Source organism: Lynx canadensis, chromosome D1 (genome assembly GCF_007474595.2).
Source record: "Lynx canadensis isolate LIC74 chromosome D1, mLynCan4.pri.v2, whole genome shotgun sequence".
Lineage (NCBI taxonomy): Eukaryota > Metazoa > Chordata > Mammalia > Carnivora > Felidae > Lynx > Lynx canadensis.
Window position 1 is genome coordinate 96,893,970 of NC_044312.2, and position 26,045 is coordinate 96,920,014.

A 26,045-nucleotide genomic window follows, 5' to 3' on the forward strand; every position below is an offset into this window, starting at 1 on the left:
CAACACAACCTTGTCCTTCTTGTGTATGATCCGTGCTTTTCCTTCTTTGTGCCTTTGAGATGCCTTTCTCCACCATTACCTCCAAATGTCCAAATTTTATCCAAATTTCAGTGACCTGCTCATATACCTCTCCCTCCATGAGGTTTTCCTAGACCCCTTAAATAGAAAGTAATCTTTCCTCCTTGTAACTCTTAGAGCATATTTCTGTATTTCTTTCCTGCCTCTTAACACGCATAGAAGCATAATTTCCCATAGAGTTTTAAGCTTCTTAACGGAATTTCTGAGTTATCTTGGTATTTCTTGTAATACCTAGGACAAGTTAATTCAGACAGGAGGCCCTTGATGTATAAAGGAGGGAGGGAGGAAAGGAGGGACATTGGGATCCCAGGACATGAGCCATCTAGGGCTTACTCACGTGCTGATGTGACATCCATTGTTTCATTTGACGTAAACCCTGTTGAGAAGATGGGAAAAGTGATATATTCTTTCCCTTCTATTAAGTGGACATAGTGAATGTCACAATGCGTAATGACTTGGCTGGGGTCATATAATTGGCAAGTTGCATAAACAAGTGAGAACCCAGGTCTTCTGATGATCTTGAATTCTTATGGAGTTTTGTAGGTGCCATTGGGCCTCCTCTGGGCTGAAACATTTCTATTCCAACTCAATGGCATCAGCTTGAGACGAAGAATACCACCCTGTTCCTCTACAGGAGAATCATACAGGTGGGGTGTCATGACCCAACCAGAAGGTGTGGAAAGAGTGGGACTTTATTTCTGTACTTTTAATCTAAAACTCTAAGAAAAGTCCAATGAGAATAAATGGTTGGAATTTTGATTCTCTGTTTTTCATAAGACTATTGGGCCAGGGGAAAGTAGTACATGAAAATTTGTAGTTTTGAAATAACTTGTGTTTTAATGGAGGACAAAATGGTCATAGTGCTGGACTGTCAATTTGGGAAAGAATGTAAGTATAAAAAGCTTAAATCTGGATATGCAACTGGAAAATATGATCAATTTTTTTTTTTTTTTTTTTTACTTCTTAAACAGTTCTTTTTAGGGGAATTTAGTGCTCACCACATTTCCAGGAGCTCAGGTGATGAGAGCCCTGATTTAAAGCAGTGGGTTGTACATTTCTGCATTTTCAGCAAAGGCAACTGACAGGAGGTCTGAGTAGTACTGATTTATTTATAGCTAACTTTTCCCCTCCCCTTTGGAAATATTTAACCTACTCTAGATGTGATTTCTATGAGCCCAACCTGCAGGGGAGTCTCCTGTCTAGATTCCATCAAATTTATAATATCAGACACCACGAGGTGGGAGGAGGTGTGCATCTTGGTCAGTAAATCAAGGGATGGTCTGGTGTTTTCAAAGATACGCTGTCAGGGCCTCCAGCCAGCCATGCACTGAACTTGCTCAGGCCAGAGAGGAAAGAGTGAGAGCAGAGTCCTGTTTTGCCAGATGTTACTGCCTCAGTTTAATGTAAACAACAACAACAACAACCACCTGTGTGTGTGTGTGTGTGTGTGTGTGTGTGTGTGTGTGTGAGATAAAGATAGCGAGGGGTGGCCTTGTAGAAACCAAGTGTTTCTGTCACCAGATGACACATTTGCCACTTTTATCTTTAGCTAGGTAGGAGGTACGTTATATTATCCACGTTGTGCCACACTCTTGAAACTTGAACAAGTTTGACAAAATAATTCTTGAGCATAACTTTAAAGTAGCAGATGTATCTGGTTTGGAGAGATTGGCACTTTGTTTTTATTCTCCTCTTTGGAAGGAATTTCTCACCAAGTTAAGCTTCCTTACGAGAGCACAACAAGTTTTATTTTACCAATAATTTTCTTAGCTCCTCATGGCAAGGCTGACTGTATTTCCCTGCCTTTTTGGTCTTTCCATATGCTTTTTCAATCTTTCTTCCCTTTTTTGCAGATATCAGCAAAACTTTATCATCTCCCCAAATGCTCCACACCTGCATCACTTGTAACATTAGTGTCATTTCTGGTCTTGCCTGTGGCAGGCCTCATCCGTACATCTGGGCCTCGCCTGTGGAGTGGAGGGGCGGGGTGGGGGGGTGGTGCTCCTCAGACACCTTCTCCTGCCTTAACTCTGGTTCTTTGCCAAATGTGAGCATGTCTGGCAGACAGAGACCAGCAAGTGAGCATTCCATGTGCTCTGGGGACGCAGTCGGCCAACAACTGAATTTTGGGTTTCTGACATGTGTGACCAAAACCATATCCTCTCGGTGACAGTTTTTTAAAAATTCAAAATATTATGGCCCTCAAGTCATGTTCGAGAGTGCAATATTTTCCTAGGTCATGTTTCTACGGCGTGACTTGAAAGACTGTACCTCACCTTTATCAGTAAGTCATAACCTTACTTACCCAGTCCCTTTAGACAGACACTTCGTGTTTTTCAAATTTGCCATCCTAGGAAACGCTAATAGAGAGACCGCAGGTTATCCCCTCTTCCGCACTGGCTCTACTGGCCCTAGAGCAGAAAGGAGAGCTAGCTACAGTCCCATGGCCTTTGACAAAAATTGATGAGAAAAATACGAAAATGACTTCAAATGGATTATTGTATCCAGCGTAAGAGTGAGGTTGAAAAACAAGAGCTTTTTCCTGTGAAATCTAGCCAGAGGGGCGACTTAGCTGCCAGCAAGACTTCAGATGAGGATCATGTGCTTGGCTGGACTTCTACGAGCTTCGTGTCCGAGCCTCAGCAAGGGACCGGCAGAGGGGGTTTGTGCATCAGAGTCCTTGATTGGTACCTGTCGCCCTTGAGGAGCAGGAATCAGAGTTGTGGCTAAAAGATGGCAGAGCCTGCCGTCGCCCCGTAAGGCCTTAAGGAGGTGAGTGCAGTCTTTCTCCTAGAAAGCTTCTTCTAAAACACAGACTGCTGCCACTCTAGCCCAAGTGACAGATTGAGTAGGTCTGGGCGGGGTCCTGGAACTTGGCATCTCTAGCAAGTTTCCGGATGGTGTTGATATTGCTAGCCCAGGGACCCCACTTTCATGTGGAGTTGACGCACTGTGTGTGTCCTGACTCACCCACTGGAGAGGAAGGCTCTCCCTGTCCTATCCAGTGCCTCCCCTGGACTCCTTGGGCCTGGATCCGAAGCATCCAGAGACAGTTCAGACTGCATCTGTCTCAGCCACATGAAGTCGTCCGGGCTGGCCGCACTGAGATGTCCAGGCCGCAGCCCCCACTCACCAATGTTGTGGTTGTACGAGCAGTTGAAAATATCACTCCGCTATAAACGCTACCAAGCAGTAAATCACTCTGCAGGCTGAAGAAGCGCCAGCTCACATGCATGAAACAGAGCTCTGAGTTGAAGAGATATGATGTTAACAGTCTGTTTAACTCTGCGCAGTGCCCTTGAACTTCCAGGTTGTGGAATGTTTCTCTGGAATTTGAAAGCCTACCCTGCCCCCAGGAGGCCTCCTTGGTTTATTCTCCCCCTCCTTCCTCCCACTGCCTAGATATGGACTAAAGTATGTATGGAATTTAGAAATTTAAGCTTGAATTTTTAAGTACACGTAGGTTTTTTGAAGTCTTGTTTTTAGAGGTATCACATTTGTAGGATCACAGTTGCACAAGGGGTCCAGTACACTACTAGGAATTCAAACCTTCCTGTGTGTAGACTTTGCCACTGAGCTGTTTCGTATCTGCAGTGACTTCCGTGGAAACAAGCTAGAAAGTCTCAGATCATCAGTAGCCAGGGAATAAAGAAAGCCGAGTTAGGTCTGTGATGGACAGATGCATAAGGTCCCAAGAGCTTAATCTGGGGCGCCAAGCAAAGAACTTGGCTGATGGTCAGGTAAAGATGGGAAAGATGAGGTCACAAGCCGGATCCAGACGGAGAGGACGTGTAAGCAATCTGAAGAGATGAGCCTGGGGATGTGGCTAAGATGATTGTGTCAGTTAGGTCTTTTGCACGAACACCCTAGATCCTTCCTAATAGAGGCTTGTATACCTGTGGAGCACGCACCTGTATGGCAGCCGCAGTGGTGGTGGTGGGTGAATCGACTCACACCGTTTCCCTGGATGCAGTCCTGCCTCCATTGCCTTCGTAGACTCCATTTTTCTGGCTCTTGCTTTCATGAATCCAAACCTGACTGCTTCTTTACATCACACAGCTGGTAGGAGGGCGGTGACTGGAATGGTTTTTCAGAGTCCGTGGAAGCTTGATCTGACAGCAGATTAAGAACATACTGAATGTTTTGGCACGGTCATCCTTGGCACATGTCCTAGCGATCAGTTATTAGCACAGATTCCCTTTCCCCTTTTTGGGGGGCCACTTTAGTTCTCTCTTGATGTCTGCTTAAATGATTCAGCAGCAGAAGTTACCAGGAAACTAGAGTTGCTGGGTATTATAACATCAGGATAATGATTTTTTTTGTTTTGTTTTCATTTCTACTATCCTTTGGTAGTTACATGCCTCCCAGTTAATGAATATTTGAGTGTAATTTCTTAATAAGTGGGTTGTTACAGCTGCAGAGTAGAAAAATTTCCCCATTGCTTGAATGAGAGGTTGATTGTTGATGTTTGGTTTTCTTTTTTTTTTTTTTTATCTCAACTATATTTCTTTATTTTACTTTTTTTTTTCTTACTTTAAATTCAAGTTAGTTAACATATAGTGTATTATTGGTTTCAGGAGTAGAATTTACTGATTCATCACTTACATATAACACCATTGCCCATCAGGCATTTAGCCCATCCCCCCACCCACCTGCCCTCCAGCAACCCTCAGTTTGTTCTCTGTATTTAAGAGCCTCTTATGGTTTGCCTCCCTGTTTTTATCTTGTTTTTCCTTCCCTTGCCCTGTGTTCATCTATTTCTTAAATTCGACATATGAGTGAAATCATATATTTGTCTTCTTTTTTTACTTATTTCGCTTCGCATAATACACTCTAGTGCCATCCACGTTGTTGTAAATGGCAAGATTTCATTCTTTTTGATTACTGAGGAATATTCCATTATACATATTCCATTATACACACATACCATGTCGTTATCCATTCATCAGTTGATGGACATTTGGGCTCTTTCCATGATTTGGCTATTTTTGATGGCACTGCTGTAAATATTGGGGTGCATGTGCCCCTCCGAATCAGCGTTTTTGTATCCTTTGGATAGATGCCTAGTAGTGCAATTGCTGGGACATAGGGTAGTTCTATTTTTAACTTTTTGAGGAGCCTCCATACTGTTTTCCAGAGTGGCTGCACCAGTTTGCACTGCCACCAAGATGTATGGTTTAAAAATTAAAATAGTAAAATAAAGCATATAACTAAAATTGAGGCAACTCAGTTTGTCCCAAGGGGCAACTGCTCTCAACTCTCAGCTTTCCTCTGGGATTTAATCTTCCTTTCTCCCCCAAAATGCTTACAGTGCTGTTTTTTTTTTAATTTCTCAATCATAGACATTATATTTTTACTACCTTTGGGTCAGGACTTCGTCTCTTGTTCTCTCCTCTTTCTTTACACATTTCACTTTTCCCATCTTACCACTAGGGCTTTATCACCGTTTTTCATTAAAGCAGTATTTATTGTATGCATTATTAGGACTATATAAATACTGTTTTTAATTTTTTTTTTAACGTTTATTTATTTTTGAGACAGAGAGAGACAGAGCATGAACGGGGGAGGGTCAGAGAGAGAGGGAGACACAGAATCTAAAACAGGCTCCAGGCTCTGAGCGGTCAGCACAGAGCCCGACTCGGGGCTCGAACTCACGGACCGCGAGATCATGACCTGAGCCGAAGTCGGGCGCTTAACCGACTGAGCCACCCAGGCGCCCCATAAATACTGTTTTTAACTGAACCAAGAGTAAACCATGATTATGCTTTTTTTCGTGTACAACTTTTTATTTTCCAGGGAGTTAATAACTGCCTCTTTTTTTTCTCCTCCTAGTTTTATTATTTTTATTATTTTTATTTTTTTATTTTTTATTACATTTATTCATTTTTGAGAGACAAAGAGAGACAGTGCACAAGTGGGGGAGGGGAGAGGAGACACAGAATCCCAAGCAGGCTCCAGGCTCAGGGCTGTCAGCACAGAGCCCGATGTGGGGCTTGAACTCAAAAACCGCGAGATCATGACCTGAGCTGAAGCCGGACACTTAACCAACTGAGCCACCCAGGTGCCCCTCCTCTTAGTTTTAAATGTTCCTATCACTAATTGATTTTTTACTCAGTTCTCCAACAAAAGAGGAAAATGGTCAAGCATAAAAAAATTTTTCTTACTTTTTTTTCCTTTCCGTTTGTCTCCTTCTTTCTTATTTTCTTTTTTTTTTTCTCTCTCTGCCTTCCTCCCACCCCCTCCCTTTTCTCCTATAGTGATTCATCTTAAGCTTCAGTCTGGATTGATTGCTCCTGGAGTTTCCTATGCAGCAGTCATTCTAAATTTTAAGTTCACTATGATTCTGGGAATTTGTTTTTTCTCTCCTTTGTTGGATTCTTTATTTCCAAGGTCTAACATCTTCCTCTTTTTTTTTTTTTTTTTTTTTTTGGTTTATTTTTTCCAACAGTTTCTGGAAGAGGAGAGACCATTGGGAGATAAATTTGCATGTCTGAAAGTGTATTTATTCTATTTCACATTTGATTAATAATTGGACTGGTGTGGACTTCTGGTTGAGGTGGGTTTTCTTCTGAATTTTGAAAGGATGGTTCCATTGTCCTCGAAGTTTCCCATTTTAATTTCAGAAAGTGAGATGTCATTCTAATTCCTGATCCTTTTATGTGACATTTTTGTCCTGGGAAATTCTGTGTTCTCCAATTTTATGATATGCCTTGGTATGAGTGGTTTTTTTGTTCAGTGGACACTGATTTGGGCTCTTTTAATTGGAAATTCATGTCCAATTCTGAGAAATTTTTGTTTTGTGTTTTATATGTCCAATTCTTTTCTTCCCATGTTTTCCTCTTTTTTCTCTTTATGGAACTTCTGTTACCTAAATGATGAATGTGTTAGATTGAGCCTTGTTTTCCTTATCATTTCTGTTCTGTTTATCATCTCTTTTTATTTCAATGATCTTTTTGTTTTAGTTTCTTAGATATTTTCGCAATTTTATCTTCTAACCTTTCTTTCGATTTTTAAAATTTTGTTCGCTTTTAATTTCTAAGTTTTTCTTGATTTCTAATTAATCTTTTTCTGTAGCTTCCTATTGTTACAAGGATACAGTACTTTCTTCTCTGAAGATACTGTGATTTTGTTTTTTTCTTAGCTCCTTGTATTGTTTGTGTCCTTTGAATTCCTCTTTCAGTTCTTTGTTTTTTTTTAAATATGAAATTTATTGTCAAATTGGTTTCCATACAACACCCAGTGCTCATCCCAACAGGTGCCCTACTCGATACCCATCACCCACCCTCCCCTCCCTCCCACCCCCCATCAACCCTCAGATTGTTCTCAGGTTTTAAGAGTCTCTTATGGTTTGGCTCCCTCCCTCTCTAACTTTTTTTTTTCCCCCCCCCCCCCCCCCCCCCCCCCCACCATGGTCTTCTGTTAAGTTTCTCAGGATCCACATAAGAGTGAAAACATATATAGTATTCCATTGTGTATATAAGCCACAATTTCTTTATCCATTCATCAGTTGATGGACATTTAGGCTCTTTATAATTTGGCTATTGTTAAAAGTGTTGCTGTAAACATTGGGGTACAAGTGCTGCCCCTATGCATCAGCACTCCTGTATCCCTTGGGTAAATTCCTAGCAGTGCTATTGCTGGGTCATAGGCTAGATCTATTTTTAACTTTTTGAGGAACCTCCACACTGTTTTCCAGAGCAGCTGCACCAGTTTGCATTCCCACCAACAGTGCAAAAGGTTTCCCATTTCTCCACATCCTCTCCAGCATCTATAGTCTCCTGATTTCTTCATTTTAGCTGCTCTGACTGGCATGAGGTGGTATCTCAGTGTGGTTTTGATTTGTATTTCCCTGATGAGGAGTGACGTTGAGCATCTTTTCATGTGCTTATTGGCCATCTGGATGTCTTCTTTAGAGAAGTATCTATTCATCTTTTCTGCCCATTTCTTCACTGGATTATTTGTTTTTTGGGTGTGGAGTTTGGTGAGTTCTTTATAGATTTTGTATACTAGCCCTTTGTTCGATAGGTCATTTGCAAATATCTTTTTCCATTTCGTTGGATCATAAACCAGACAGAGACCCAGCAAAAAAGAGAACTACAGGCCAATATCCCTGATGAATATGGATGCAAAAATTCTCAATAAAATACTAGCAAATCAAATTCAACAGCATATAAAAAGAATTATTCACCATGATCAAGTGGGATTCATTCCTGGGCTGCAAGGCTGGTTCAACATTCACAAATCAATCAATGTGATACATCACATTAATCAAAGAAAAGAAAAGAACCATATGATCCTGTCAATCGATGCAGAAAAAGCATTTGACAAACTTCAGCATCCTTTCTCAATAAAAACCCTCAAGAAAGTCGGGATAGAAGGGACATACTTAAACATCATAAAAGACATTTATGAAAAGCCCACAGCTAATATCATCCTCAACGGGGAAAAACTGAGAACTTTCCCCCTAAGATCAGGAACACTACAGGGATGTCCACTCTTACCGCTATTGTTTAACATAGTGTTGGAAGTTCTAGCATCAGCGATCAGACAACAAAAGGAAATCAAAGGCATCAAAATTAGCAAAGATGAAGTCAAGCTTTCACTTTTTGCAGATGACCTGATATTATACATGGAAAACCCGACAGACTTCACCAAAAGTCTACTAGAACTGATACATGAATTCAGCAAAGTCGCGGGATACAAAATCAATGTACAGAAATCAGTTGCATTCTTATACACTAATAATGAAACAACAGAAAGACAAATAAAGAAACTGATCCCATTCACAATTGCACCAAGAAGCATAAAATACCCAGGAATAAATCTAACCAAAGAGGTAAAAGATCTGTATGCTGAAAACTATAGAAAGCTTATGAAGGAAATTGAAGAAGATACAAAGAAATGGAAAAACATTCTGTGCTCATGGACTGGAAGAGTAAATATTGTTAAAATGTCAATACTACCCAAAGCAGTCTACACATTCAATGCAATCCCAATCAAAATTGCACCAGCATTCTTCTCGAAGCTAGAACAAGCAATCCTAAAGTTTGTATGGAACCACAAAAGACCCCAAATAGCCAAAGTAATATTGAAGAAGAAAACCAAAGTGAGAGCCATCACAGTCCCAGACTTTAGCCTCTACTTTAGCCTCTACAAAGCTGTAATCATCAGGACTGCATAGTATTGGCACAAAAACGGACACAGAGACCAATGGAATAGAATAGAGACTCCAGAATTGGACCCACAAAAGTATGGCCAACTAATCTTTGACAAAGCAGGAAAGAATATCCAATGGAAAAAAGACAGTCTCTTTAACAAATGGTGCTGGGAGAACTGGACAGCAACATGCAGAAGGATGAAATTAGACCACTTTCTTATACCATTCACAAAAATAAACTCAAGATGGATAAAGGACCTAAATGTGAGACAGGAAACCATCAAAACCCTAGAGGAGAAAGCAGGAAAAAACCTCTCTGACTTCAGCCGCAGCAATTTCTTACTTGACACATCTCCGAAGGCAAGGGAATTAAAAGCAAAAATGAACTGTTGGTACCTCGTGAAGATAAAAAGCTTCTGCACAGCAAAGGAAACAACCAACAAAACTAAAAGGCAACCAACGGAATGGGAAAAGATATTTGCAAATGTTTTTTTATCTTTCATATTGGAAACTTTCTTCAAATACCTGATGTTTTCAGCAGTCTTCTTTTAAGGGTGAGATTCCAAAAGCTGATCGGAAGCTTTGTGTATATGTATAAGGCTTATCAACTGGTGGGCTTTACTTAGGTTAAGAGGTTGAGGACGCAATTGGTTGCCCAAATGTCAGTATTCATGTGTTATTTCTGTTGAATTCATTCATTGATCCGGAGAATAATCCTTCTGCCTTTGGGGGTGGGAAAGGATATATAATGTTTGGGCTGTAAGTGTTTGGAGAGCTGAATGGGGGATGGGGGGGGAAGGAGAGTTTCTCATTCTTCATTTTATAGATAATCACTTAATTCATAGTTTTCAGTGTGGTGCCTTGCCCCTGCCTTCCATGCCTGGGGTCTCTGTGGACTCTCTCAAATTCATTTTCTCCAGAGAATAAACTTCCCTTCTCCTGCAAAGGTGGTGGGGTGGGGGGTGGGGGGTGGGGGGTGGGGGGTTGGCGTAGGGTTCGGGAAAGGAGGACTAGGAGAGCGTTGGCCTGCCTTTGCCTCTTAGTTTAAGTGATCTTGGAACCAATGTTCTTTATGTCTGTTTTCAGAGTCCCTTCTTCCTGGACAGTGGAAAGTTTACCCTTTTTTTTTTGCTTTGCTTGGTAGTTTGTGTTGCTCTATCTGCTTTTTGTTTGCTTGCTTAAACAGCCCTAAAATTCTCTATATTTTTTACTTAATTTTTTATTTTGACATAATTTCAAACTTAAAGTTCCAGAAACAGTACAGAGTCTCTGTACATGCTACACCATATTTGTCAAATGTTAATATTTTACTATATTCTTTTTTCCTGTGTATATACATTTATATATTTATATATATTTTTCCTGAGCCATTTGAAAGTTGCAGATGCAACCCACCTTTACTCCTGAATACTTCTCGTATAGAATCACAGTGCAGTTATCGAAGTCATCTGAAATAGACATTGATATAATATTTTTACTTAATCTATAAACCTTATTTAGATTTTGCCATTTTTCCTAAATGTCCATTTTATAGCAAAAGAAAATTCCAGACCATGCATTACATGCATATATTAGTTGTCATGTCTCTTTCATCTCCTTACTCTAGAACAATTTCTCAGTCTTTGCCTTGCATGACATTGATGTGATTTAAGAGAACATGTCAGTTATTTTGTAAGATGTCTCTTGATTTGGCTTTGTCTGATAATTTTTGTATCGACTTATGCATTCAATTTAAAATTGTTGAAATTCAAATTATGCATTTTTTTATAGGAATACTACAAAAGTAACGTGTTCTCAGTACATCATGATGGTGGACACATTATGTCAGTTTGTCCCATGACAAGTGACGCTAACTTCAATCTCAGGTTTTGGCTGGATTTTTCTAATGTCACATTACTGTTTTGTTCTTACTGTGTCTTGTGGGGAAATGCTTTGAGACCATGTAAGTATCCTGCTGCTTCTCAAGCGTTGCAGGCTGGTTGTAGCTCCCACTGGTGACTTCTTGCCTGCATCACTTGTTACAATGGTTGCTAAATGGTGACTCTAATTCCCGTTCCCTATCAGCTTTTGAGAGTGTTTTTGTTTTTGTTTTTTGTTTTCCTTTGACCTGAGAGTTCATGTCTTTAATCAGTTTTGGAAAATTCTCCATTGTTTTCTCTCTGAATATTACATATCTGTCATTTTCATTCTTTCCTTTTCCTGTTAAATGTATGTCAGACCTCCTTCATCCTGTTGTTATGTCTCTCAGGGGTTTTTTTTCCCTCACGTTTCCACATTCTTATCTCTTTGTACTGCACTCTGGATAATTTTTTCACATTGATTTTGCTATTCCCTTCAGCTGTGACTAATTTTTCACCCATCCATATGAGATTTAAATTTCAGTGGTTATTTTTAGAAACTCTAATTATTTTTCAAGTCTGCCTGGTCTTTTTTTCAGTGTCTTTTTTACAAGATATGTTTATAATTCCTTCTTTTATATCTTTAATTATTTGAGATACTTTATATTTTCCAGTTATCCAATTTTTCAATTTCTTACAGGGTCTGCTCCTATCGTTGGTCTGCTGCCTTTTGCTCTTGTTGCATTGTTTCCTTATATGTTTTATGATTTTGGAATGTGTGTTCACTTATTTTTTAATGTTTATTTTGAAAGAGAGAGAGAGAGAGAGAGACAGAATGCAAGCCAGGGAGGGACAGAGAGAGAGAGAGACAGAGAGAGACAGAATGCAAGCCAGGGAGGGACAGAGAGAGAGAGACAGAGAGAGACAGAGAGAGAGACAGAGACAGAGAGAGAGAGACAGAGAGACAGAATGCAAGCCAGGGAGGGACAGAGAGAGAGAGAGACAGAGAGACAGAATGCAAGCCAGGGAGGGACAGAGAGAGAGAGAGAGAGAGAGGGAGACAGAATGCAAGCCAGGGAGGGACAGAGAGAGAGAGAGAGAGAGAGAGAGACAGAGAGAGAGAGACAGAGAGACAGAATGCAAGCCAGGGAGGGACAGAGAGAGAGAGAGAGAGAGACAGAGAGACAGAGAGACACAGAGAGACAGAATGCAAGCCAGGGAGGGACAGAGAGAGAGAGAGAGAGAGAGAGAGAGTGAGAGAGAGGGAATCCCAAGTAGACTCCATGCTGTCGGCACAGCAGAGCCCGATGCGAGGCTCAATCTCACAACTGTGAGGATATGACCTGAGCTAAAATCAAGAGCCAGATGCTTGACCAACTGAGCCACCCAGGCACCCTCTGAGTTCATCTTCAGTAAGGTTTTCTGTGGTAGTCTTTGCCACCTAGACTAAGGGGGTGTCACTCTAGAGGGTTGGTTTGTTCTTGTTTGTTTGTCTGTTTTGGCTTCTGCTGGCTATTCCAGAGGTATCCTGGAGATAAATCAGTTTTTTACATTAATTTCTCAGTAGGAGGTTTCCATACGACAGATACAGATTTCGTTTAAACCCCAAACCTGTATGAGGGCTGGCCTCTGTTAAAGCACCCCAACCTAAACTCAGGTGTTTTTTTTTAATTAAAAAAATTTTTGTTTTAATGTTTATTTTTGAGAGACAGAGCATGAGCAGGGGAGGGGCAGAGAGAGAAGGAGACACAGAATCCCAAACAGGCTCCAGGCTCTGAGCTGTCCGCACAGAGTCTGATGCAGGGCTCGAACCCACAGACTGCAAGATCATGACCTGAGCTCAAGTCAGACACTTAACTGACTGAGCCACCCGGGCACACTGTCCCCCCCCCCCGCAATTTTTTTAATGTTTATTTATTTTTGAGAGAGAGAGAGAGAGAGAGAGAGAGAGAGACAGAGAGAACAAGTGGGGATAGGTCAGAGAGAGAGAGGGAGATACAGAATCGGAAGGCTCCAGGCTCCAAGTTGTCAGTACAGACCCCTATGTGGGGCTTGAGCCCACAAACCCTGAGATCATGACCTGAGCTGAAGTCAGACTGAGCCACCCAGATGCCCCCAAAAAGGAGTGTTTTTTATTGCCTCTATCTACTAGGGAATGACCTTCTGGGCCACCTTTTTGTTGATTGTGCAGGCCTTGAGGGATTCTGCCTTTGTGTGTCTGTCCCACTTCTAGTTCCCTCACTTCCCGTGCCCAAAGACATCGTCCCTCTGCCAGCATGGACATTACACCCGAAGTCACTAAGCCCAGCAACTACCTGTGCCCTCCACAGGGTGCCAGAGTGCCAACCACCCCCTGTGCTCTCAGCCCCCAAGTGCGGCTTTTTCTTCATTTTTGGTGCCTGGGACTCCCGCTTCCTGTGACCTCAGCTAGGCATTTAAAAGGAGTTTTGTTATATTTTATCCTACATTTCCGTGTATCGTTTAGCAAGAGACTTCATCTGTGTCGCCTCCCAAAACGTGTTGAATTCTTGTCCACTGTTGTCGCCTTGCCTGTTCTTTCTGCCTTTGTAGGTTCATGCCTTTTCTTTTTCCAGGAGGAAGCGGAGATAAAACAGAGTAGACAAAACATATGCCTTATTGGAATTCCAGAGAAATGAAGAATTAAGAAATGACTGCATTTTAGAGGTTGCTCTTTGCACATTGTATCAACTTTACTGGTGGCATTATACTCCGGTCAGCTCAGAACCACACAAGGCTTTGGTTTTCTTGCTCGTAACTGTGCTGGTGTTTTGTGCTTAGATGCCACAAGGTGTAACTCTTTTTCAGGAGTTTCTGTTTACTCCGCCAGTGAAGTCTTCTTCCGTACCATAGCTGGCCTCTTACAGCCAGTGGGCTCAGCAAACATTTTTATGCCTGGGCCAGAGAATGAACTTCTCTTTCCAACTGTCAGAATATTTCAAGTGCAGGATAGTCAGACGAAATCATGAATTTGTTTTACCTCTCGTGAGAAGTAGCTGTTTCGGCTGCCATTAACATTCTTGAAACACTTTGGATTGTAGATCAGCTTTGTTTATTTGCATCAAATAAATCACTAGTGTTTTCATTAAAACATATCTTCTAAGTGTTTTCAGTATACTTCTTAAGTAACAGATCTGCAGATGGTAATTATGTTCTAAAAATAATCCAGATCTTGTGAACTATGTCAAGTAGGTGAACTGTTATTTTTAATATATCAAAGTATGAACCAACGAAATCAATGATGTGTTATTTTTGCCCCATTTAATTGATTAGACAGTGTCTTAAACTATCTTACCATAGATATATTTAGCGAAATTTATTACTTGCAGACTGATATAACTCATGAATTATTAAAAGCATCAGCATATGGAACCCACTCTTCCCTCATTCCAAATTCTTTTAATATGGCTTATGTTGAGCCATTTAACTGGCTTCTATCCATCCCACCGATGGAAGCTGCAGCCAGATGAGGATTCTTATAAATGATTGGCTTCCTTTCCAAGCAAAAGGAGGATGAAATGTCAGCTTTTTCCTCCACTACCTGAAAAGCAATCAGTGGCAACCTTTCCTGGCCTTCTTGACAGTAGTTTGGCTCTATAGAAGAGGGTGGGCATTTAGCCAAATGTGAATTTCAGTGCTATATCAAGAAAAAAGTAGCTAAAACTCAGATAATAGCTGGAATTTGCAGAGAGGCATTCAGATGGGTCTAACCTGTGAGTCTTCAGTAAGCTAACCATAGCTCAGAAATTCCTGAAGTGCGCATTTTAATCCCTTCTTTCCTAGCGATGAGCTGAGTGACCAGAGGTTACCTACCAAATCTGTCTTCCCGGCTGTGTGCGCTCCTCTGTAGGACTGGGTTTAGGGGTACCAACAGCTTCAGAATAGTGTAGCATGGTGACTGATTACCGACGACAAATCAAGACCACTGAAAAGGACTCCAAGGAATCAAACCTTGGAGTTCAAGACCATTTATTAACTCGAACTTATGCTTTGAAATTTGTTATCCTTATCTGTAAAATGGGGATATTACTTATTTCACAGGATTATTATGAAATCTTAAATAGTATATGTGGAAGCATTTTGTAAGTGGTGTGGGACTATAAAAAGTAAAGTGTTGTTAACGTAAGGCTGCTAGTATAATGCATTATCACATGGAACAGATTTTAAAATTGTGAAGGACACTGGTGGGGAAAAACTGAAATTCACAGGACAGTGGTTTTTTTTGTTTTTTCTTTTTGTTTTTTTGTACCCATGTAGGCTCTATTATGTTTTTTCTGTTGTTTAATCCTTACAACTCCAAGAGTTAACATTCTGTTAGCTCTGTTCTTACAGACGAAGAAAGTGAGACTTACTTAAGATCTACCTCTCCATCATTCTGTCTTATAAAAGAGGAAATGGAGACTAAAGAAGATTCTCAGTCCATCATTCCATCTGTTATAATATACTACTGTATTTTCATAACTGTTTTTATCTTGCACACAAACTTGGCCCCCAAATTAAATAGGAAACACAATAGCAAATAATTAGATTGACAGTGTAAATAGAGACAGACTTCCGTCACTGGCGTTATGATGGATTAGATATGCTCCATGACCCTCCCAACTGAACAAGTAAAATACTGAATGAAATATCATAAAGCAGTTTTAGCGTATTGCTAAGCTGGCATGAAAGTAAGATATTTGTTGACTCACTAAACAAAATGAGGCTGGGTGTCCTGGCAGGTGATTGGGAACCAGAGCCAGCTTTGCGTGGACGTTTTTGTAATTTGATGACCTGGGGCTTCTGCTATGAAGAATGGGGCAGGGAAGCAGGATGGACAGCCTGTGGCCTATGTAAGTTGGGGAATCTAGAAAGAACTTCCTGGAGAATCCAGGAAATCAAAAGACTATATTTTCAGTTAAAGGGGAAAAGAAGTAGGTCTGTAATGATCCTGCTGTTGAGAACTACAGTTTTAAGCCACCTTCACATGGTTCGTGGTCCGAATTCATACAATAGGTGTCATCCAAATACACTTTCAGAGAATTTCGTTGGAAGTGGCCCTGAATTGGTAGGGACCAGCAGAAGTAGACAAACCCACTCTTGAGTAATTCATCTTCAATCTGGGTCTCAATTCTTACAAATAAAGTATCTCAGGAAAATCACAGTTACAACCCACAAGACCATAAAGAAATAAGGCAATATCATGACTGAGAACCAGCAGAAATTCACCTTCAAGGACTCTGATTATGGGATTAGATTGGTAGATTCAAAGAAATTGTTGAGGGGCGCCTGAGTGGCTGAGTTGGTTAAGCGTCCGACTTCAGGTGGTGATCTCTTGGTTTATGAATTTGAGCCCCTCATCAGGCTCTACGCTGACAGCTCGGAGCCTGGAGCCTGCTTTGGATTCTGTCTCTCTGTCTCTGTGTCTCTCTCTCTCTCTGCCCCTCCCCCACTCATGCTCTTTCTCTCAAAAATAAATAAACATTAAAAAAAATTAAAAAAAAAAGAAAGAAAGAAAGAAATTGTTGAGATATAGCCCAAAGAGACTGAAAAGTGAAGTGATGTGGAGAGTGGAGGATGTGTAATCAAGAGTTCTAGAAGGAGAAGAGAGGAAGGGTGGAAAGAGGCCCTCTGAAAGGATAATGGCTGAGGACTTTCCGTTATTGTTGAATTCCAGACTTCAGATTCAGGAAGACCTATATATAAATCACGAAGCAGGTGAAACCACAGTACGCCAAAGAAAAAGAGAAGACCTTAAACTCGTCTAGAAGAAAAAGAGACTGACAGTAGAAATTACTTGCCCCACGCTCCTGTGACCCTGGGTTAGTCTCTCAGAGAGTCGCCCACGCCTGTTCTTCTGGTACACTCAAATGCGGTTAGACTCATTCCAGCTCCACCATAGAAAACGTATTCGGGAGCAAATTGCCCTAAGGAAGTTCTAGGGATGCTAAGTTGATAATTTACTATCTCCCTTAGTTAAGTCTGCCGCACTAAGGGGATTTCTGACCTTTGATTTTCTTCATCTTTCGTGTGTCTGTTTACCGTGAAGTCAGTGAGATTGTAGCCATCCGTGTTACCTTGTGTTTGTGAACAATCAGTTGTTTTTTGTGGGTGGAATGAATTAAAGGTAGGACGCAGCAAGTAGACTTCAGACCTGTCGCCGAATCTTTTCTCCCTTGATCTAAGAGAGCCGGCCCGAAGACCGCGCTAGGTCTCTGTACTTCTCTGGTTTCCTGAGGCAGCGCATGCCCAGTGGAGTGTGTGCCGCCAGTTGTTGGGGGCTGCAGAGGTTTAATGGTTAAGGTAACGTGGGCCACATTACTGATTGCCCCTTTCAAATCTCCCAGTAACCATTAACATAAATATCATCTCACCATTTGGGACGGGGACACCACCCTTATGCACGTTAGTAATGTGATGCTAATGCTTAACCCTTTCCTGGCTCTGTTCGCTTCCGAGGCCTTGCTCTGTATCCTTTAGTAGGAGGTCTCTGTGAACCTCGAGATGAAGTGGAAGGGTTAACTCCTTTTGGTTTTGCCCTTTGACCACTTCAGGATGAGAGGCATGATGAAATACTTTTCAAAATCTTCAGTGGAAACACATCATGCATAATTGGAGCAAAAAAGAATAAATCAAAGCTTTTCCCCCCTTTTAGTCTGGTAATTCATAATTGAAACCACATTGAGGTAGGGGCTGATAACTTCAAAACAAGCAGGGAAACTGCCCTTTCTGTCAAGGTAGGGATAGGTAAGGCTCCTCATTACCAAGGGCTCAAAAGCTTCTGTATAACAAGCCTGTCCTCTCCTCCCTTCCTTTCTTTGAATTCTCACTCTTCTGCTCAGCCAGATACCTTCAGTTAAATCAAATCTGGGTTCACTCCAATGTGCTTAGTTCTCTTGTCACATGAATTTATACGTGGTGACATTTTAAAAAAATCTCTGATATGGTGAGTAATAGGAATTAAATTTTGAATCATCCTGCTTCAAGGTTGATTTCTTCTGTCTGGAATTTGGTTGGTTTAGGTTGAAAGAGTCCTTTAGTTAGTAACGGCATGTGGTTTTCCTCGCTCTTGATTTTATAATCCTCGTGTAGTGGCAGCAAGAACATTTCAGAATGGTTAGCAGAGGCCATGTACTTGCTCCCTGCCTTCCTCTGCTTTCTGTATGGTAGGTAACCTTGGCTAGAATGGTTTTGGCTAGGCTCATGTCGGGCTACCGTGACCTTTCAACTAAAAAAAAAAAAAAAGGCAAAACGAGATTGCGGGAGAGGTCCAGACAACTTTCCTTGTATGAGATTGCCAAAGGCACACCTAATTTGAGTTTGAATTTCTTTCTTGAAGGGGAAAACCCCTTTGCACTGAAGGGTGACCCTATGCGTCTCTTTCAGGCATCCTGAAACCCGAGCCCATGACTCTCTCTTGCAGGTTGGTCTGCTCACTGCTCACTCACCAGGGCTTTCCAGAATAAGCAGTATGAAAGAACTTTTCCTCAGCTGGTCTTGTGACCTGGCAGTTTTTGTAGCTATTATGGATTACTTTTATGTGATTGCAGTTTAACAATCTGGATTTCTTATTGAAGCTTCTAGAATGAATGGCTGTTGTGGGAGTGAAAGTGAAGTTTGGGAGGAGGGGCGGGAGATGGCCAAGGTATTCTGGCCACATGCCAGTACTCTGCCACAGTGATACATACCTCTCCTCTTGGCTTCTCCTCCCATCTCTGAGTAAACGGTTTCATGGGGGAGATTTGAAGGCGGTGTCGATAGCCCAGATTCTGGCGGTGCTGCTGCGGTAGGTGGGCTTTGCCTTTTCTTCAGGTCACTGTTGCTGGGTGCCTGGTTCCATGCCCTGTCCTGCCATGATGGAGATTTAATCAGGCAACAGAGTTAATTGCCAGCGTTGTTTGCCTTTTCCCTGGCAGAAGTCAGAGTCTTGAGTAAATTATGGAGGTTTAAATTTGCTTGATTTCCTGCAGAAAGTGGGGTCAAGAGGTCCCAGACTGTAGACACTCTCTCTGGTCAGCCAGCAGGGGGTCAGTTCTTAAGGGTATTTCAGAGGAGACTGAATGCCATTCTTGAAATGTCCTTCTCCACCAGTTTTTTTCTCTGGGGGTTAGTTTGTTGACCTTACCCCAGTGGAGCGGAGGGTCTATGTGAAGGCACACACCCCAATTAAAGCCGCCTTTCTCCACGCTGTCCTTGTGCTCCAAAGGCAAATGGGATTATGTTTGAGGAGGAAAAAAGCGATTGGCACAGAAGCCTAGTTGTAGAGCAGCATTTCCTATTTCTGACCTTTTGAAAAAGAACATAAAGGGAGCCATGTTTCCTTCTCAGGAAAACAATACTCAGGAAAAGAAAGTTTTGAAAGACATCAACAGAAAGCTAATCATGTGACTTAAAAGACCCTTCCATCATTCCAGGCTTCTGGTGCCATGGCGTTGGCCTGCCCGGCCGGTCCCTCTCGTTTCCGCTCTCCTCCCTTGTCTCCCTGTCTTGTTTGCTACTCAGTTTGCCAGCACGCGCCTGCTTACCCTTGACGACAACGACGACGCAGCAGTCCCCTCCTCGTCTCTTCCAGGGAGGCAGAGGCCACTGTATCGGCTTTCACGTTCCCTGCTGCCCCGGACTTGAACACCTTGTGTTGGTACTTGTTATTTTACCTAGCCGTCTTCCCCACCAGATTATGAGCATGTCAAGGGGAAGGCCTTGGTTTGTCTTGGCATCTGTAACCTTCTTCTAGGAATATGGGATGTGCTCAGGAAATGTTGACTGAATGAATGAGCATGAGAAATACTATCGGTAGGAACAATCGCTGAATTGCTAACACCAGTATTTGGGCAGGTTGGAAGAATACGGGTAGGGAGAGCCGCACATTTTTGCGTTTGTTTTAAACTACAGTTCATGGAGCTCTATGCTGAGCCCTCTGCTCAGAGCTTCTGTGCATCATCTCTCTTAGTCATCATCGCCCTAGGAGATGGTACCATCATGGTCCCCATTTTACAGAGGAGGAAATTCATACAGGAGTAGCTTCACGCATCACAAAACTAGTAAATGGCAGGACCTAGATTCAGACTCTCTGCTAAGTATCCTTATCCTACACTTCTTTGGAATATTTGGCACAATAAGATTCTTGGTAAGTGCTTTCAAATGAATGAACTAGGTTGGAAATTACTTTAGAACTCATGACGTCACGCATTTGAGTGTATATCAACTCTTCACATCCATTCATGAAGAGGACAGAAAGAACATCACCTGGGCCCTGTGGATTTAATGGAATTTAATTTAATCTTACTCATTTTTATTTTTATTTTTTGTATTAATGGACTTTTTTGGAAGGGCACCTGGGTGGCTCAGATGGTTAAGCATTTGACTTTGGCTCAGGTCAGTTTGTGAGTTTGAGCTCCATATCCAGCTCTGTGCTATCAGCACAGTGCCCACTTCGGATCCTCTGTCCCTCTCTCTGTCTGCCCCTCCCCGATCCATGCTATCTCTCTCTCTCTCTCTCTCTCTCTCTCTCTCTCTCTCAAAAATAAACATTAAAAAAAAAAGAATCAGTAACAAAAAAATGTTTAATGTTTATTTTTGAGAGAGACAGAGAGAGAGAGAGAGAGACAGAAAGAGAGAATGTACACGAGCAGGCGAGGGGCAGAGAGAGAGGGAGAGAAAGAATCCCAAGCAGGCTCTGCACCTTCTGTGTAGAGCCTGAGGCAGGGCTTGATCTAACGAACCATAAGATCATGACCTGAGCTGAAATCAAGAGTTGGCTGCTTAACTGACTGAGCGGCCCAGGTACCCCAACTTACTCATTTTTAAACAGGTTTTCATCGGGTAGCACTAGGCACTATGCTAGGCGCTAGGTGTTAAAACAGCTATGGTTCTTGCTTTCATGGAGCTTTCAAGGTAAAATATAAAGAGTAGGAAGGAAAAGAGGAAACTGTGAAAATAAAAACAGTATATTTGGAGAAGGAGTAGAGGTAGAGAATCTGGATAAACTAGGACCCTAGAGCATGATAAGGTCACGGTAGAGAAGAAGAAGGATTTCATCTAGACTTCTTGCTGGAAGAGACTTGACAATTGCCATCCCACTTTCAAGACATGTGTAAAGTAAAGCCCAGAGAAATTACTACTCCCACAGGGTCAACCATTGGTTACCATTCATCGAATGCTTGCATGTGTGAGGTACTTTACATATATTAAATATTTACTTTTATTAACAGCCTCTTGGTTGTTAAGAAATGCTAATTAAGAAATATAAATAATTAACATTGTTAGAAATTATTACTCTTATTATTTCTCATAGCTGGAGAAGTAGTATTATTATCACAATTATGGAAACTGAGGTGCAAGAGAGGTTAAGTACTTTGCCCCGGTCACACTGCTGCTAAGTGAAAGAATCTAGATTCCTATTAAGGACACACAGTTCCCAAACTGACCCCAAACATGTCGACTCGGGTTTTGAAGTCACCTGCCTCATATAACCCTGGCGGTATATCCTACAGTAAAGCACCGAGCCCGTATCCCAGTAAATACATGCTCGGCCGCTTCTGAGTTAGGTCTGTGCTCATCTCGAGATCTGTATTTCATGGGGAAGTAAGTGTTGGTAAGATTTCAGTCCCTATTCTGCTCCTTGGCGTGCGGTCTCCCCTTTAGGCTGCCTCTTCTTTTCTTTTTTTTTTTTTTTAATGTTTATTTATTCTTGAGAGAGAGACAGAGCGTGAGAGGCGGAGGGGCAGAGAGAGAAGGAGTCACAGAATCTGAAGCAGGCTCCAGGCTCTGAGCGATCAGCACAGAGCCCGACGCGGGGCTCGAACTCACGGACTGTGAGATCATGACCTGAGCTCAAGTCGGAGGCTTAACCGACTGAGCCACCCAGGCGCCCCTAGGCTGCCTCTTCTGCTTCCGCCTTCTCAAGCCTTACCTGGTGTGCAAGTGAGTAGTGTGGAAAAGTAGAACACCAAGACAAGTTACCGTCGGGTCCTACCCACCCCCTTCCCCGCCTCTCCTCCTCCCCTTCCACCGCCCTCCACTTCCCAAATGGAGCTGGCCAAGGGGATGAGACCCAATCTGTCGTCTTGCCAGAGACTCTGGTTCCTTCTCCTGGCAGTGCCTTGAAATCAGAGCTGTGATGCCCTTCAGGGGGTGCCTCAGTTTAAATTCCAAGGGATTCGTTTTCCGAAACCAAGCTTCGCATCTCTCAGGGAACTTTCCTCTCCTTTTAATGTCATACAGGCGTTCGAGTGTGCTAGCATTCCCCACTTCTCCCAAGAACAGACCTCATTTTGTTGGGGTTTTAATAGTTTTTCCTTCTGTGTTAGAGATGTATTTACCTTTTTTTAATTTATGTGTTTCCTCTGTGTCAGTGTTACGTATTTATTCCACGTACCTTTGGAAATCATAGAGTTTGGGGTGGGCTCTTGCCCACATGTGATTATCAAGGATAAAGAACTTCCAGCATTTTTGTCTCAGAGAAGAGTTAGAAGTAATAAACTCTGGTGCTCCCCACAGTTCCATTTTCTAGAGTCTATAAAATGGTGATGCCTGCCTTGGACTCGGAGGAGGAGGGCATGGGGAAGGGCCGTGAACCTCCACCATCCAGTGTTCTGGAGCTAGATAGCTTACACATTGTGTAACCTTGAGCATCTAGCATCATTCCCTCCCCTCCCCTCCCCTCCCCTCCCCTCCCCTCCCCTCCGTCCCTCCCTCTCTCCTTCCTTCCTTCCTTCCTTCCTTCCTTCCTTCCTTCCTTCCTCTCTCTCTCTCTCTCTTTCTTTCTTTCTTTCTTTCTTTCTTTCTTTCTTTCTTTCTTTCTTCTTTCTTTCTTTTTCTTTCTTTCTTTCTTTCTTTCTGGTAAAGCAAATGATTAGACATCATTCACTATTTTTAATCTTTTTTTTTTTAATTTTTTTTTTCAACGTTTATTTATTTTTGAGACAGAGAGAGACAGAGCATGAACAGGGGAGGGGCAGAGAGAGAGGGAGACACAGAATCGGAAACAGGCTCCAGGCTCTGAGCCATCAGCCCAGAGCCCGACGCGGGGCTCGAACTCACGGACCGCGAGATCGTGACCTGGCTGAAGTTGGACGCTTAACCGACTGCGCCACCCAGGCGCCCCTACTATTTTTAATCTTATAGTTTCATCATCTGAAAAATAAGAATAACTGTGTCTACCAGGGGGTTGTTGTGAGTGAAACTCAAGTGAGATAATACGTGTAAAGCCCAGTGCCTAACGCTTAGTAAATACTCGGTAAATGTTTCATCACACATTACATTATTTTACACCCTTCTTCAAAAAATCTGTTTTTCTGCCTTTTCCATTTAAGTGGTGCTTTTCAAGCGTAAGAGAGTATTGTGTTGGTAGGAGTAAATGAGTGGGTTGGGATGGTGATGGCAGAGAGGCCATGCACCTTCAGGATTAGTTGTGACTTAAGCATAAGCTACTTACTGACCAGTTTCCATAAAAGTCAGGAGGATAAAAGAATAAGATTTGGGGTCGAAAAGTAAAAGGGGTTCCTACAAATGTGATGAGATGCTAGGGTACCAGTGCTAAAGTCCAGGCACCTTCCTAAGACTGCAGCTTAATGTCAGAGCATGAGGTCATAGACACAGAAAGTCCGCATTGAGCAGATAGCCTTTCCTATTGTGTCTCGTGGCTGTGAAATCTAATTATGGCCTGTTGTGGACGTTCTGGCTTTAATATCCTGATTACATTAGGACTCCTGGAATCCCATTCAGTCTCTGTGAGTTCCCATCCCATGTGTATTCCATGTGTTTGTGTACATTTCCTGTCCCACACTGTTACATCTGGCAAACAGCTGTTGTCCTCTATGTGGTGATGGGTGTCCATCAGTGATAAGGATGAGGCTGAAGGGGAACCTTGGGAATGCCAGAGTAGGAGAGACGCTAGGGAAGTGTAAGCGGCCAGAATAACAGATAGGACATTTCATGTTCAGCCACCTTCTGGCAGAGATGAAGTCTGGTCCTGGGCTTTTCACATAGTCTGAATGTGAATGTAATTAATGCCACTGAACTGTACCCTTAAAAATGGTTAAAATGCTGATTTCATGTTATGTTTGACCATGGTTTAAAAAAATTAATGTACCAAAAACCATTTTATGCTTTAAATGAGTGGATTGTATATTATATGAATTATATCTCACAAAAGCCGTTTAAAAATATAAAGTTGTTTTAACAATCTTATTATCAGTACAAAAATATTTTTGCTTATATTACTGTATCAAAAGTTACTTAATGTTTTAATGGTAGCAAAGAATTTGAATTTCCGTCAGTACTTTTTAAACCTTATTTTGAGAAAATTTCAAACCTACAGAGAAATTGAAAGAATTATACAGTGAACTCACACCTAGAACTCCTTGCCAGGATTTATGCATTTTATGTATTCACACTCTTTATTCCCAGTGTCAGAAGTGATGTGCTTTGATATATTTTATTTTGTTTTGCTTTTTTTTTTTTTTTGTTCAAATTTAGTGTGCTAATTACTTCTTGGGCCCTTTCAATTTGAAAACTCATGTCTCTTCTACTGTTCTGAGAACTTATTTCTTTGGTAATTTTGTTTCTTCTGTATTCTGTGTTTTCTTTTTCAGGAACCTGTTAGATGGATGTTGGACCTCCTGGATATTCTCATCTTTTTTTGTCCTGTTTTTTATCTCTGCCCTTTTTGTTCACTAGATTCGAATATGTTGCCTTTTTCTTTCAATCCTGCTTTTAAAAAAAATTAAGCTATATTTTTAATGTTCAAGTATTCTTTCCTGTTCTTTGATAGATCTTTTTAAATAAAAATAGCAATTTATTCTTATTTCATGGATGAAAAATTCTCTTCCTGAGGATATAATTTATTGATGTTGTTTTAATATCCTTCTGCTTTTCTATTGTCTCTGTTTCCCCTGACTTCCTGCTTTTCTATGTGTTCATTTGGTTTCTGTCATTATGCGGAAGATATTGTTGAAACGGCTGTGATTCTAGGATCTGCTCATAATTACCAGGGAATCACTGAAAACCTGACCGGAAGGAAGCTCTGTGTGTGAGGGCAAGCTACTTCCGGAGGGCTGTGAGGTGGTAGAGGGGCAAGTGGGCTCCATGGCCGCCAGCGTCTGGGGAGCTGGAGAGCAAGAAGGCTCTGGGGCTCATCACTCAGGACGTAGACTGGCACCTGCATTTTCCTCCCAAAGGTGTCCACATTTCCATACCCAGAGCTTCAGTTCCCCAGAGAATATACCTCCCTCCCCCTGCAGGGGAGGGCAAGAAGAGGAGTCTTCTGGCTGAGTGGCTGGGTGAAGGGAAGTTTTGTGGATCTGGGTCTTTTTTTGCTCCTTACACATATTTTTAACCAGTCTTCCTGTTTTCAGCCCTGCCCCTCCTCTTACCCCGCAAGGTTCCTGCTGAACTCCGTTCTGAGCCTTTGGGGGCTGAGCAGTTTGGACTGGTTGGCCTTCGTGGGCCCCCCGTGTGTAGGCACTTCGCTTCCGCTCTCATTCTCCTGCCCCGTTACCACTTCACCCTTCCAGTCTTTCAGAAACCCGTCCCTGCTGCTCATCAGCTGTTGTGGCCTCTCTCATTTCACTGTCGTCGTCCATTTCTATTTCCGACCTACGGTCACTTTAGTGGACTTGAGGAGAGAATGGAGATAATGCATGTATTTCATCTGCTGGGTTTAAATTTTTTTTTTTTTCAACGTTTATTTATTTTTGGGACAGAGAGAGACAGAGCATGAACGGGGGAGGGGCAGAGAGAGAGGGAGACACAGAATCGGAAACAGGCTCCAGGCTCCGAGCCATCAGCCCAGAGCCTGACGCGGGGCTCGAACTCACGGACCGCGAGATCGTGACCTGGCTGAAGTCGGACGCTTAACCGACTGCGCCACCCAGGCGCCCCTCATCTGCTGGGTTTAACTAGCAATCTCTTCTGGGCTACAGACATTCTCTGCTCCTGTTTTAGTGGCATCAGAGCTAAAGTTAATTAAAGAG

At 42.1% G+C, this 26,045-nt stretch overlaps 1 protein-coding gene across 1 annotated transcript in view; it reads left to right on the forward strand.

Moving 5' to 3' along the window:
- EXT2 (exostosin glycosyltransferase 2) overlaps positions 1 to 26,045 on the forward strand; it is a 147,287-nt gene that overhangs the window by 73,374 nt on the left and 47,868 nt on the right. The window lies entirely within an intron of this gene.